The 15,598-nt window shown below is 37.9% G+C and overlaps 1 protein-coding gene across 3 annotated transcripts in view; it reads right to left on the bottom strand.

The window, feature by feature from the left end:
* The window catches only part of LOC109376047 (gamma-1-syntrophin-like), a 464,896-nt gene extending 453,726 nt beyond the window's left edge, over positions 1-11,170 (bottom strand). For all 3 annotated transcript variants that reach the window (XR_002122688.1, XR_002122686.1, XR_002122687.1), the window contains exons 1-2: positions 10,180-11,170; positions 8,974-9,875 (exon numbers count right to left, since the gene is read on the bottom strand). The gene's annotated coding sequence lies outside the window, so the exon portion shown is untranslated. The remainder of the gene's footprint in view (positions 1-8,973; positions 9,876-10,179) is intronic.
* Between the last annotated feature and the right edge of the window lie 4,428 nt (positions 11,171-15,598).

The following is a 15,598-nucleotide window of genomic DNA, read 5'->3' as shown; positions in this document are numbered from 1 at the left end:
ATAGGAAACATGGATGAATGGTTTTAATTCTATAATTTTGGAGTGGAGAAAATCTTTCTAAAGCATAAAACAAAGCCCAGAAATGACAGATAAGATTGAACACATCGAGTTTAAACAATATGATCTTTGTATATTCCACAAGCAAAGTCAAATGACAACAAATAGATGTAAGGAACATTTGTGCAAACACGTGTGTAATAAGAATGTTGATGTCAGCATTACTTATAATAACAAAAAATTGAGGAAAGAGTAATAGTCATTTAAAAGAGTCAGGTTAAATAAATTCTGGTACATCCTTAAAAAAAATTAACCTGCCTTGAATTCCCCTTCAAAATATCGTAGAAAAATTAAAAACCATTGGTATTATAGGAACACATATATTGGTTTAATAAGTATATAGTATATAGATCTAATGATGTTCTATGATGTGTTGTATCAGTATCACCTGTGAAATATTTATTGCTAATTCACTTTATAACATGCTTTATTAAGTCATTAAAACCTGCAGCTGCATCCCATAATCATTCCCTAAATATAAAGACTGCATTTATAAATGATCTCCTTGTTCCAAATACTGCCATACAGCTCACAAGCTCTTTGTTAGAAGTCAGAGAGCTTTTATTCTTTACAAAAAAAATGCTAAATAATTCATCAGATGCCAAATTTTTTTTTGCCACATATCAGCTTTGTTCCAAGTGTTCAACTTCTATGTTCGATAAGAATATTTATAATATAGTCTCAGATTGATGCTCAGAACTTTTATCTATTTGAGTGCCATTTTGCTCCAAGGATTCAATCTCTTAATATGTATCCTTGATGAACTTGAAAAAGCTCAGTGATTTGGCTCAGCTAAGCACACTGAAGTGAAGTTCTTATATAAATATTTTGGAACTACACATTGAAAGAAGAGACTGCATTTCATTTGGAGTTTTGTTAATTCTGTTTAGGAGAAAATTACCTAATGGGAGTTTTATATGAGTGTATACATAAACAATGTAAATGATTTCTAGACTTTATTTGATTATTCTATGATTAAACTTCTTTTATACATATCTCAAAAAATAAGTTCAGAGAAGTAAAGTTTGGATATGATTTAAATTTAATTTTCACACAAGACAATGGATTATGTGTATACAGTTGCTCATTTCTCAAAATTTTTCATGTGAAATCTTCAGCATTTGTCAATGTTTTGGGCAGTATTCCCTAAAACAAAGTAACTGGTGGGAAGAGATGCTGAAATACAAGTAAACCACATTATGAAGTTGGGTTGATCCATCTTTATTCCTATTTATTCTATAAACTATGTTTTTCCTGACAATATTTTTGACCATTCAGAGAAAAGGTGTATCTATTTAATCTCAGCCACTCATCATTTTTTGAGAGTTATTTCTGGAAAACTTCTAAAAGATATTGAGATGAGGTTTTTTGCCAAGTCATTGTTCATACTCCCATTTTTAGCTAAAACCACAGAGGACTGGAAAAAAGACTGACTAAATAAGTCAGTATTGGGTTTTACTAAATGCCATTGAAATCAGAAAAGCAATGGTCCTGCAGGCTACAAGACACAGAAGCATTCTGTGTACTGAGTCCAGCTTGTACTTGGTTTTATTGAAAAAAATATATTTTAATTAGATTAGGTGAAAATGAGGAAATTTTACACAAATTTCTGGTTTTAGTTCCCAGGGTATGCTATAATTGAGGAGAGCTGAGAATCAGGAACCCTCTTGGGGGCTTTCTCTCTGCAGTTTGCTGCAGGCCTCATTGGCCAGCCACACTCATTAGCTTACCTGAGCCCTATAGCCATTTGAATTAACAATCCATGCAAAAAGATGTAGGCTTGAATAAGAAAATAATCGTGGATGAAGCATGAAAAAGAGAATTATGTACAAGTGAGCATAGTATGTTTTGGAAGACAATATGTAACACAGGGTTTTATCTGAAGAAATAAGAGAACTGTGTGAGACTCGAAGCCACAATACCCAGACTGGCTTAACAAGCTAAGTAATAACAAACACCAACTTCACCAGTTTCCTGCTGTGTATGGGCAGTGCATGAGCCATTTTCTATACCGTTATATTACTAACTTTTCCCAACAACGTACTGAGATGGAAATTTTCTTTTGTTTTACATATGAAAATAAAGAGACTCAGAGAGTTTACATTCCTTTCCCAGGTTTGCATAGTTAATGCATCCTGTCTGTAAATCATGATTGAAATTCAGATCTGTCAGATCCTAAATCTCATACTTTTCACCACAAAACTATGGGAACATTTATGAGAGAAATGGTCTGTGGGAAGCAGAAGAAAAGTTTGTGAGGTCAACTAAACCTATAGGTGTTTGTTTGTTTGTTTCCTAATTGGTGTAATGATTTCCCAAGATAATCAAGAAAACAGGTGAGCTATTAAATTAAGATAAAGTGATTTACTCAAGATCACATATTCAGTTGATAAGAAAACCATATTTCACTCTAAGAAAATGTGTACATATTTCATGTATTTTTAGCCATGCAATACTGTTTTCTTATGGACATTCTTGAATTTCTTAATCTCAGATACTTCACGCTATGTATTCCTTTAAGAAGATTCAAGGAGAATGCATTATCTTTTCCAAGTTTTATATGTGTAACAGATCATTGTCAAAATTCTGATATCATGTCTAAAAGATTCCTGCTTTCTATTAATTTATTTACTGATTTATTAAGTAAGCATTTATTCCTTTAAATAATTAAATCTTTAGCTCTTCGAATTTTTGAGTGAGTAGTAATATATTTGGTAAATATAAATGTAGTTGTAACTACACAAATTTTAATTTTAAAAATTTCTGTAAATGTGGTGAAGTGATAAAGAATTAGTACCTATCCTAATGCATGGATTTAATGATTCTATTTAAAAAATAAATAAATACTATTACTTTAGCTTTGCTGAGAATTTAAAGACCAAATTCATGAAAACCTGAGATGCTCTTCTGACACACTTTGAATGTGTAGAATGTGCTGAACAAGCTTCACATAATAATTCAAAGATAAAGCTCTTGGTCACATGACATTATTTTAATGATCTTTCACTTCCTGCTTTTTTTCTATTTTCCATTCTCTGTTATTTCTTTCCTTTTTTTTCTTTTCGATAAGTGATGACAAATAAAACCAAAAAAAATCTCAAAATTTTATCACTAACTAGGTAATTATATGATTTTTCATCTCTGATAGTCAAATAGTTTAACCACACAACTATATTGGAAATGACTATAACCTCAAACAATAATTTAGATATNTAAGGTAAATAAAATAATCAATATCGGGAGGAGAGTCAGGTCTTCATCCTACTGAGGGTGTCTAAAGGGGAATATAAATTTCCTAAGAGATAAAGTAGTATCTGTTTCTCAGTCAGAGCTTCAGAATTTATTACAATGGCAGTGTGCTTGGCCATGTCAGACACTGAGGCGCAGCCGGCTCCCAACATATATATAATGTAAAGTACAGCATAGGGAATATATTCAGTGGTATTGTAATAGCTATGTATGATATCAGAGGAGTAGTAGACTTAAGGGGTTTGTCACTTTGTGAGGGGTGTAAATGTCTAATAAAATTTATTAAATACCCCCAAAAAATAAAAATAAGGTCATAGGCACAGAATTTATTTTAAACTCTCCTCCTCATTGTCTTTGATTTACATTCCTTACACTTTCAAAATATTTCTTTTGTAGAAGGAATAGTTATGTGATTAATTTTATCTATAAATGCATCTTCTAGTATAAAACCAATGCAGTGACTATGCGATAATTGGGAAAAAATGAAGAAAACAGCCTGTCACATCCTTACCAATTATGTCACAATTTAAATGGATTTTCTCCTAAGCATTTTTCAGTGTGTCACCAAACCTGCCATTAATAATCACAGTACAGTTACAATTTTTACTAATATTTTTAATTTAATACTATGTAAGATTTTTCTGTGTTGTTATATAATCACTTTTATAATCACTTTTATTGTAGAGATCCAGGCCCAGACCCTAGGCTAGGCAAGCTCATTTCAGAAAGTACCCCCGCCCAGAGGAATTTAAAAACTCTTGCTTCAGCCAAACATAACAGAATGTCCTGTCAAGAAAGTAGAAGATAAGCTACATGTTTTATAGCTCGTTAGAAGAAAATAAACTCGCCATGCTTNCTGGCTGCTGGCCGCTCACGCTGGCTGCTGGCTACATACGGTAGCCCATGGCAACCCACTGCCACAGGGAGTGCAGCCTACGCCGTCGCCGGCGACTCATGGCAGCCCAGCTCCAGGTTGAGCTGTCGTTCAGCATCTTAGCTGGGGAGGGCAGTGTCACTGGCCCTCATATGTGGGATCCGAACTGGGGCCCTCTGGTGTCCCAAGGAGTTCTTAACCATCGCGCCACTCGGCCGGCCCCTAAATTTTGAGTTTTAAAGTCCACTTATTCCTGTCATTTTCCTTGTTGATATAAACAATAATAAATATTATTCTCTTTATAAACCAGAAAATTATGACACAAAGGCAGTGATTGATTCATTTAAGGTCAAAATGAAAGTAGTTAAAATAAACTTGGGTCATGGTGATCACTTTGGTGTAAAATGGGATGTCAGTTTTTAATAATAAGTATTTTTAAACCAGCACCTAGCTGCATTGAAATATTTATTCTATTAAGAGATATAAGAAAATTGATGCTGAATTAACACAAAAATATATTCTTTACACTGAGAGTTTTTAAATGTATGCAGCATGCCCACCATATTGTAACCAGCAGGGAATTTTTTGATAAATGAAGAAATTAATGCTATTGGAGGTTATTTATAATAACACAAAGATATAGCACTTAAGTTTCCAAAACACTGCCAAAAGCATCATATTGGAACTTTCCAATATTCTACAGAGAAGGCATCTGTTCATTCATCCCACAAATACTTAGGTGTCAACTGTATAAAAATGATTGTGCCTTAATTGGGAGGTATCCCTTTTAGAGAAGAAAAATTAAGTTTCACTGGGCTGAGTGACTTGTCCAAGATCTAATGACAAGCAGTTCAAGAATCCTAATCTTTTGACTTTCAAACAGGACTTGCTCTGCTACATCATGATGCATAACATATTTTATACTGCAGTATACTCTTTTTCAACACGTCATGTATAACTCTTCTCCTAAACTAAACAGGAAGAAAATATTAAATAAGATCTCTCTCTATTTGAGTGGTATTCTATAACTCACTGTACAGGTTTCTGGGGAAGTGAGATGACTATAAAAATAATTTCTAGTTTACAACATGCTTTTCTTCACTAGTGGCTTTTGCCTTGCTTGTTAGAATTAGATGAATAAGCAGGTTGCTTGCCCGGAATACACATCTTTTTAATAACCCCCCCACACACAAGAAAGTCAATTACTGAGGACCTTCTTAAATTCCAATAACAATCATCTCATACTTTTATATTTTTAAATAAATATGTATATTACTTGGTTCAAACCCAAGGAAACAATTCTAAAGGCAAATTCTTAACATTCAAATCCAATATGATCTGATAGTATCAATAATTTCATTAGAATATCCTGTTAATATTTAGATTGTCTACATAAAAAGTTAAACAAGAGGTGTTTTTATAATATTTTATAATTTAAAGATTCAGGCCATAACTTCCTGTTCCAATCTCCACACAATACTTCTTGTTAAAAGAAGAAAAGCAATTGGGAACAGATTCTAGGGCTCATTTCTAATTATCCTCTGGTCGTAATGTTGACAAAAAAATATCCAGCCTAAGAGAAAACTTATAAGAGTTTATTTGAGCCAAACTGTCGACAATTGCCGGGAAGCAAAATCTCAACGAATTGAGAAAATGTTCCGCAAAATGGAGGTTTGCAGTTTATTTTATACATAAAATCAAAGGAGGAAGTTACATGAAATCCACTGGTGATAGATGAAGGGGGTGGGAGAAAGCAAAGAAGGAAAATCTTTTGGGATTGGATAAAAGTACACTGGAGAGACAGATACTCCTCCCACACAGGTGGGTGCAGGATAGCTAACAGTTGGCTCTTTACAGCACAAAGAGATGGTAATAAGGAGATAAGCATAATAATGAGGAATTTTGCAGTTTCCAGCTCTGGTGGGGGGGGGGAGGATTAAAGATGTTATTATGTTATTTTAGGTACAGAAAGACAACAAGCCCAACAGGCCCACTGAAAAGGCACAGATGAACTTAATGAGGAAGCTGAAGATGTGACTTCCCACCATGGCCCACTTAGTTAAAAATTTTTATGTTCACACCATCATCTGTGGTTATTTTCAGTCTCCTGAGCTTTTCAGGTTTAACATGTGCCCTTTTTCTGACCACACTATACACACTTCACATTTTCCTACTTATGCAATCCTATTTCACTTTTCTCAGTCTCAAATATAAGCAATAGTCAACAACACTTTACCTTACCAACAAAACGATTTCCCCATCATCACCCTCATCGGGGAAAGGATGTTGAAGTATTATATGTCTGGTACTCTGCAAACCTCATGCATCTGTTTTCCTTAAAGAACCAAAATAACTATCAAAACAAACAGATTCCTTTAATAGAATATGGATGTTCTGGAATAAAGCATTGATTTTCTTTAAAGTCAGGTGATTCTGTACAAAAAAGATTTGGTTCCATTAACTCACCCACTCCTCTTTTTTCTGGCAGGAGGTTGGGTGGTAGGGATTGCTTTACAAAACTCCATCTCAATATGAGGATATTTTCCCAAAGATAAGTATTGACATGAGCTTCCATGGATCTTGCCTGAGCATGGAAGGATGAATTAAAGTTATTTATTTCTATTACTAAATCTCCAAAGGGATTAGGGAAAGGTAACTTTTACTTGGTGCAGCTTCAGCCACACATAAAGAAATCCTGCCGTCTGTACCACTAAGAAGGAAACTGTGGCCATGTACCCACAGGCATGTTTCCTGGACTATATCTCTGCTTTCATTTTTGAGATGCCAGCCACAGTCTTTCTATGTTAATTAACTGACAACCAATATATCAGTCTAACAATATGCTGTAAGTCTTTTGGAACATCGTTAATTATTCCATTGGTAATTTACCATTCACATATCTCAGATTAGAAAAAAAAAATCAGGTTGAGTTAGGAGCACATCATAGTTCTCCTAGGAAGGAGTCTAAATCAATGGTACATTTTCTCCTCCTCAGGTCATCATTTCTGACCTATATAGGGCAATACAGCTCCCAAGTAGCTCAAAGACTTAGAGGCCTCTGTTCCCTTTCTGCTAAGCAAGCAAGTAAGTGGTAAGTAACAGTCAAGAATAAATTTTTCTTAGAGAGTAATTGCTACTCTCAACCATCACAAAACAAGGGCCCATCAGCCCACCAACAAATACCATCTTAACTGCATCAGAGGTTTTTTGTGTTGAAATTGAACTGTAATTTTTCAAAGGGGCAAACTCCACAGTGTTGGTTATGTACACAGTGTCATATGTATTTACATGGTTGCAAAAGTCCATCCTTGCAAGTCAACACTCCACTGAACTGAATGTGCTCATTGGAATTGACCAAGCTCTTACTGAAATGTCAGACATAGGCTATAAATTTGTGTAACTGCCTTTACCCAACGAACGCTTTTTATTAAAGTAAAATGCTGGGCCGGCCGAGTGGCGCGGTGGTTGAGAACTCGCTTGGGATGCCAGAGGGCCCTGGTTCGGATCCCACATATGAGGGCCAGTGACACTGCCCTCCACAGCTAAGATGCTGAACAACAGCTCAACCTGGAGGTGGGCTGCTGTGAGTCGCCAGGGACGGCGTAGGCTGCAGCCCCTGCTGTAGTGGGTTGCCATGGGCTACCGTATGTAGCCAGCAGCCAGCGTGAGCGGCCAGCAGCCAGCATGAGCGGCCAGCAGCCGCAGTGAGCGGCCGTCCAGAAGCCGGCGACTGATCTGCCTTGCCAGGGAAGAGCGCAATGATGGTGCCAACTTGGGCCAGTGAAGCAGCGTCCTCCACAACTAGATTGAAGAACAAAACGACAGCAACTTGTCTGTTCCCCTTCCCCCAATTCCCCATCACTGTTCCCATCCCCCCAATTACCCAATTAAAAAAAAATCTTTAAAAAAAAAATAAATAAATAAAGTAAAATGCTTATCAAGGTCACTGTGAAAGACTGTAATTTTAAGTTCCAGGGGAAGACTCCAGAAATAAGAATCAACAGAAAACAGATTTAATTAACACTTTAAAGTTTATGGTTTGTCAAGAACCTATTTTCCCCTACCACTTTTTGGATTTCAGTGACAAATGTATTTTCTACAACTAAGAAGCCAGAATGCTATCAAAACCCAGCCATCCTAAAAAGGCACACTAAAGCTTTTCATTTTTCTGCCTTCTAGCAAATGTGGTTTGAGCAAGCAGTCTTTAGCTTTAAAAGGCTACAAAAACAATGCTAAATTAAAATGTGTGTGTTTTAGTTAAGATTCTACAGGTGTAGGTATACTTGGAATTCTGGGTGAAGAGAGGGATCAGGTGTGTATATATACATGTTTGTTCCTGTGCGTTGTTTAGCAAATTATAATTATATAAAGTATAACAGAAGGTGTGGTTAAACAACATCTACTTGTGACTTTTAGAGTCTTACAAACTTATAACACAGACAAGATCACTTTAAACTGTATGCATAAGACAAAAAATAAACCCTCTTACAAAATGCCAGATTATATTGGTTTGGGGAGAAAAAGACATACACAACTGCAAAATTATGTTAGATCAACAATATGAAAAATATCCAACTAAGAACTTACTATAAGTATATAAGCCAATATTGATAATTTTTAGTATTTTTGTCACAAGAGATTTCCTAAAATAATGATGCAGGAACAATCATTTAAAAATCAAATTATCTCCTTAATCCACAAGGAAAAATAATACTGTTTATAATATTTCTGTTAAAATCTTGAAAAAAGTCATTAGAGTTGTAAATAAGCAAAAAAATAGTATTATCACTTACCTGTCAAGGAAAGATTTAGAAGTCTTTTAGTTTCTTTAACGTGGGGTTTTGGAGTAGCTCTGGAACCTCCTCTCACAAAGCTATTCCCAAAACGGTTGCAATTCTCCCAGAATGTTTTATTTCAAAATGAGTGGGCCTTTAAGCATTCTGACCCCTACTTCAGAGCCCATGATTTCTCAGAGCCTTTAAGAATTTTGAACTCACTCTTCTGCTTGCATTTCTCTCAGGCCCCTATAAAAAATTATTCTTGAAGTTGCTGCTGAGAGGTTAATTTGTGGAACAAGAGTACTCCTCAGAGTCCTGTGTGGTAGTTGTAGCAGGTGAATAAGGAGGCTTACTTTTCGTCTATCAAGGAAGGGGAGGAGAGACGAGGGGGTATTAGGAAGCACTGCCTTTTAGCTGTGAGGAGCAGGGAGCCCAGCTGCCCGTGGCGACGACAGTGGTAGCAAGGACAACAGCTGTGGCAGCGGCAGCGCAGTTCTGTTGCTGTGGCTGCAGCCTCGTCTGGAGACGCTGTCCATCCCCCTCCGGTGCTGAAGTATGCGTACTGGAACCTCTCTGCAGCCCTTCTCCAAATCGCACTTTCCTCCACCAGAGAATGCAGAGGGTTTCCTTGTCTTCCAGTCTCACCTTCTCTCCTCGCGCCTTCTGTTTCGGCAGGGGTTAGTTGTTTCTCCAAAATAATATTCTCATACTTATTTGGTGACAACGTTTCCGGACATTATTTGACGTGGAAGTAGGAATCCGTGGGAAATCATATTTATGCCTCTCCAGACTTTTCGGTGGCTCTGAACGAGTTTCCAAATGAAAGGAAACGCACGCACACGCGCGCGCGCGCACGCTTACGAGAGGGGAGAGGGGGGAGAAAAGGGGGAGGAGGAAGTGGGATAGGGAGAGGGAGACTGAGAGTGAGAGAGGGAGAGAGAGAGAGAGAGAATTAATACATATTATGAACAATAGAAAAGCCAGAGCTTCTTTGGGTTTCCAATTATATGAAATGGTAAGGGCTATTTTGGAAGACTCCAAATCTTAATTACCAATTATGGGGACCGCATTTAAATTCAGAGAAGCCTAATTTGAAATTTCTAGATTAGACACAGTAAAGAGGTCGTGGATTCTTCTTAGACCTTCCAAGCAGAAACGACAGCTTATTATGAAAAAATAAAAAGAGGACAAAAGAAAGAAAAGACATCTTGGCTTTGCTACCTTTTAAAACGGTGCTGAATTGGTTCCGAATCGTTGAAGAGCTGCTAAGAGGATCCAGCGGACGCTGTTCTTGTGAGTGTCAGTGTTCGGGGAGTCTCGAGAAACAGCTGGGAGAACAGAGAGCCTCTGGAGGCTGCATTCCCAGGGCAGTGCTCTCGAGTCGCCCACAACCCAGGCTCCTGCGGGGTGGGGTGAGGGGATGGTGTGGGAAGAGGCTTATTTCACAAAGGATCGAATAAGGAATGCATAATCAGTAGGAGGGCTCGGCCATTCCTGCCCCTTTAAAGACAGAACAATCCCCAACGCATCCGGCTCTAAAGCCTCGGTTTCAGCCCATTTCCGCTCATGTCTCCCATGCTGCCCTCTAGCGACTCCTTGGTCCAGAGCCTGTGCTCTCTCCAGGCCTGGCAAACGCTTCGCTCTGGCTCGGTACAGTCCCCTACTTCTGCCCGCCCCACCTGCTTTTAACAATGGAGCATAAGGAAGGGTTTTTGTGGGTGGTCCCGTGGGCAGTCACCGATGGCTGTGCTACCACTCGACAAGGGGTGCAGACGCCAATCGGTGTGAGATTGGGAACTTGAGATACACAATGGTGAAACAACGTTTAAACTGTTGAAAAACTGATCTAAATCGTGTCCACGAGGACCCTCAAAGCTTTGTGTAGTAAAGAAAGAAAATGTAGTAGAAGGGGAGTCATAACACAGCCCACCTCTTCAGGCACCGAACGTGTGCAGTCCAGATTGTTGGTAGACTTGTGAGTAAATTCGAAAATTAATGACTAGGGGTGCGGGGTTGAAGGTGGAGGAAAACACTAATTTTTCCAGGGCAATAATATAGCGGCTGACTGCCGTCTTTGGCCTCCGTTCCCTGTGAATTTCTCAGATTCCTCTTCTTCGGTTTCTGACGATAGAGGGGCGGGCGGTCGTAAGGAATTTCTCAGATTCCTCTTCCTCGGTATCTGACGATAGAGGGGCGGTCGTAAGGGGTGGGGTACTGTTTTCCTTCCGAGCTTTTACCAAGGATTAGGGTGTGGAATCGCTCCTTCCAGTGGGTTGCACTTGCTTCCTGGAGGTAAAGCGCTTTCCCAGGCACTCGGCTGAGCAGAGGCCAGGCGAGCTAGGGAGAGCGGGGCGGGGGTGGCAGCCAGAGAGAAGACTCCAGCTTGTTCCCTTGAGGCGAAACGTGATTGAACCAGGATCACTTGGGAATGAAAATCAAACAGGCAAATTATTTACTCACACGAAAAGCCCATGTTTTCATTAGACTTGGAGCCATTTCGCTGCCGCATCGATGCCTTCATTTCCCTAGGGTGGCAACCAACCGGCACTGTCCGCTTCAGGGCTTTAACTGGAAGAGAGCTTGCACGGTGTTGGGACTCATTTCAGGCAGCGAAAGCAGTGTGGAGCTGCATACGCAGGCTATGTTCGCAGTGGAAAGACGCCCTCTTCAACTTTCTCAAACAGGCCTTTTGAACAGAGGCACTATTAGAAGGTGTGTGGGTGTCTCTCAAATCGTGTCTGAAGAAGCCACCTGGCCTCACTGAAACACACAAACCTACTCAGGGTATTTGTTAACTTGCGGCTAATGTGGAAGGGGTGTGTTTTGCTTTACGGCCCGTGGGAAAACAGATTGCTCAGGATTGTGATAAACGAAATTTTCCTTTCCTTAGACAAATGTAGACAAACACATGCTTCTTGTAGCTGCGTAAATAAGTAAGTTTCAGAAAGCGCAGGGTTTTTGTTGGAGGACAAAAACAAACCTTGTATGAGGGCTACATTCTTCTGGTGCCACTCTCTCCCTGTCAGTAAAAAGGCCTTTCTCCGCAGGATTTAATTCTATGCTTACTCCAGCTGACTGAATTGATTGTTTAAATTATTTTCTCCGAAGATGTGGAGGCAAGAAAAATCGCAGAAATGTAACACACCAAATAAGAACATTTAAATGAGGCACAGAGTACAATGTTGTTAATTGAAGCACATGCACTTGATAATTCAGACCTAGAGGAACACATTCTTTCTTTCTGAGCACTGATTAATGTAAATGCAGAGTCTCTCCATCTTTCTTCCCCCCTCCCTAGCTCTCTTTCTCTGCCAGTAGAGAAAAAATAGCTGATTAATTTGAATTCCCATTCCCAGTAGTATCATGCTAATTTGATATATTTTTTTGAAGAAGCAAAATCCACCACATATTTTTCCTCATCAAGTTGTGTAACCAGTTATGGAAATTAAGATGATGAAAATTAAATGCAGTCTAACATCTGATGCTACAAAGAATATAAACGAAGTACAATGAAACTAAGGAATATTAAATATTAAAAGAAATTTCATTCTTGGAGTAGAGTTTTAAAGTTCATTTTAAATGTATATTTTTATTCTTAATTTAAGTTACCATTATTTTTAAAATGTGAACATAGTAAAATGTGAATGTAAATAATCCAAACGATACAATATATAAAGTATTATGTTGGAAAGAAAATTTAGTGCCCCAGGATAGTTATTGCTAATCCTAAAGCAGGTCATTCAATTTCTCTATTTATAAAACTAGTATAAAATCCCTACCCAGCCCACACTTCACACTGTCAGAAATTTAGAAAACATATTAGTTTATGAGACATTTTGACTGCAATTTAAATCTTTTGGAGGAAAAAATTTGAAATGCAAAGCAAAACCTCTATACAATACGATCTATTATAGTGATCATTGTATATGAAACTCTGACACTGGCTGTAGAACTTACACAAGCCTCTTAACTATTTTGACCATCTTGACACTATATATAAAATGGTAATAATGGTATAATGTCTGTTACAAAAAAAATCTTGGAGATGTCATCCAAAGTTGTCTCATTTATTATTTTATTTTTCTCATCTCTTATCACACCGTTTTCGTTTTAGATCCAGCTAATTATATTTCTCTGTCAAAATCACCAATGAGTTCTCTATTTCTGAATCCACTGGCCATGATTCTGTCCTCACTACATTCAACTCTTATCTGACTCAAGAGCAGAATTTGACCCATTTGATGACTCCCTTCTTGTTGAAACACTCTTCCTTTGGTTATTGTGATGTCTTCCCTGCTGATTTCCTTATCTGCTCAAACTTATTAATGTTGGAATTCCACAGGGTTTAGTTCCTGGTCCTCTACTCTTTCTTTTCTGTATTATATGCTCAAGTGATCTCATCCAATCCCAAATATCATTTATATAACATTGACACTTAAACCTGTAAAGCACTCCCAACCTGTCCGTTGAGCTTAAAAAATATAGATAGATAAATAACAGTTGTATACTTGACATCTCTACTTGAATGCTTACTAAACATCTCATACTTAAGTATCTGAAACAGCATTCTGGCTCACCACCCCAGTGAAAGTGTTCATTGTCTTTATTAAGTAAATGTACCACTACCCACCAGGCTAAAGCTCACAATCAAGGAACCATCTCAAAGTTTATCTTCCCTTACCTACAACATACAAAGAATCAATCAGCCAGGACTCTTGCTTCTGTTTCTAAAATATATCCCAAATCTACCCACTTCCTCTAGGATAACTTTTTCACTCTAGTGCAAGTGGCTATATTATCTTATTTGTACTAAATCAGTAGTCTACTTATTTATCTCATCATAGCCAGATTTTTTTCTTGGACTCCTTCCGCTGCACAGCACTGGGAATAAATTTTTGACAACATCAATTCTTCCTTCTATAGCATGCCTTTGCTTAAATTCTCCAGGGTTTCCTAATACACTTTGGATAGCATCTGGCTTTGCCAGTCTGATATTTATCTATTACTCTCTCTTCCTTGATCACCTACATTTCAGGTCCTCATATTGGCCAAGCTCAGTCCTGCCTTGGGGACTTTGCAGGTGCCATCCCCAAAGCCTGAAATATCATTCTCCCTGCCCTGTCTTCACTCTAGATCTTTACATGCCTGGCTCCTTTTCCTTCAGGTCTCAAACTAAATGTCACATTATCAAAGCCTCCTTGACACCCGATTTAAGCAACCCTAATGATCTCTTTGTGTGTCCATTTATTATAATGTCTATAACAAGTATCACTGTGGGAAATTACTGACCTGTGATTTTCCTTACTGATTCTCCTCTTTATGATCCAGGCTGCAGGAAAGCAGTAATCTTTCGTGTCTTGTGAGTCCCCTTCCTAAGAACAGTGCCCAGCACATAGTGGCTGCTCAGTAAATGGTTGGTAATTGAATGATTAAAAGACTGAAGCTCTATGATAATTCCTGAGAGTGCAAAATTAAACAAAATATTGTTTTTGCTCTGCAAACCTGGGAAATATTTATTTACATTAATAAGAGCTTCAATACTGTGATCACTTCCTATACTACGGGCTTTTAAAAAATATGCTCATCCATTTTGAAACTATCAAAAGTGTATTTTCAACGTTGTAATAAGGATTTATTTTTAGAGGGATTCACCTTGCATGCTTATATAATTGTAATATTTTAGTATAATTAACTAGATAAACATTCATGTTTAATATAACAAAAGCTATTCATAGTCTGGCAAAAACAAAAAGTCATAGGTGGGGGATGAGAGAGAAGGTGAATGGATTAGAAAGTACAAATTGGTAGTCACAAATTAGTCACAGGGATGTGAAATACAGTATGAAGATTATAATCAATAATGTAGTAAAGGTTATGTAGGGTGTCAGATGGATACTGGACTTATTGGGGGGGATCACTTAATAGATTGTGTAGATGCCTGACCACTGCTCTGTACATGTGAAGCTGATGTAAAATAATATTGAATGTCAATTATAATTACACACACACCCACACACACATACACACACACATGAGATGTGATTAAAAAAACATGGTAAATGTTTAAATTTTAAAAATGTATTATAGTAAAGGACACATTTCCATTAATCCCCCTCAAAATACTCCCCCTGGCTTTGAACACACTTACCTCATTGATCTTGCCACTTTCTGAAGCAGTTCTGGAAGTCCTCTTTCATGAATGTCTTTAGTTGTGCTGTGGTGGCTGTCTTGATGTCCTGAGTCCATTCAAAACATTTACCTTTCATGGTCATTTTTACTTTGGGGACGAGCCAGAAGTCACACAGTGCCAGATCTGGTGATTAAGGTGGATGAGGACACACCGGTAATATTTTAATTTGACAGAAATTGCCACACCAGAAGCAATGTGTGACATGGCGCCTTTCCATTGTGATTAAGCAATATGGTGAATGGTGCTACCAAGTGCCATCCAAAGGAAAGGCAGGGATCTTCAATACAGGAAGCAGCACATCAAACCTTACTAACAGTGTGTGACAAGTTTCAACTGGTTGGGTCCAGTCAGTCAGGTGTGCACTACGTTGAGAGACGGTGTGTTTTAAAGTGTGCCCTAAATCATCCTCCATCATGACAACATCCTGTGTCATACATCACTTCTGGTATA

The sequence above is a fragment of the Hipposideros armiger genome, unplaced genomic scaffold (assembly GCF_001890085.2).
Source record: "Hipposideros armiger isolate ML-2016 unplaced genomic scaffold, ASM189008v1 scaffold_1042, whole genome shotgun sequence".
Taxonomy (NCBI): Eukaryota; Metazoa; Chordata; class Mammalia; order Chiroptera; family Hipposideridae; genus Hipposideros; species Hipposideros armiger.
Note: the sequence above shows the minus strand (reverse complement) of the source record. Positions and strands in the feature narration are given on the sequence as shown.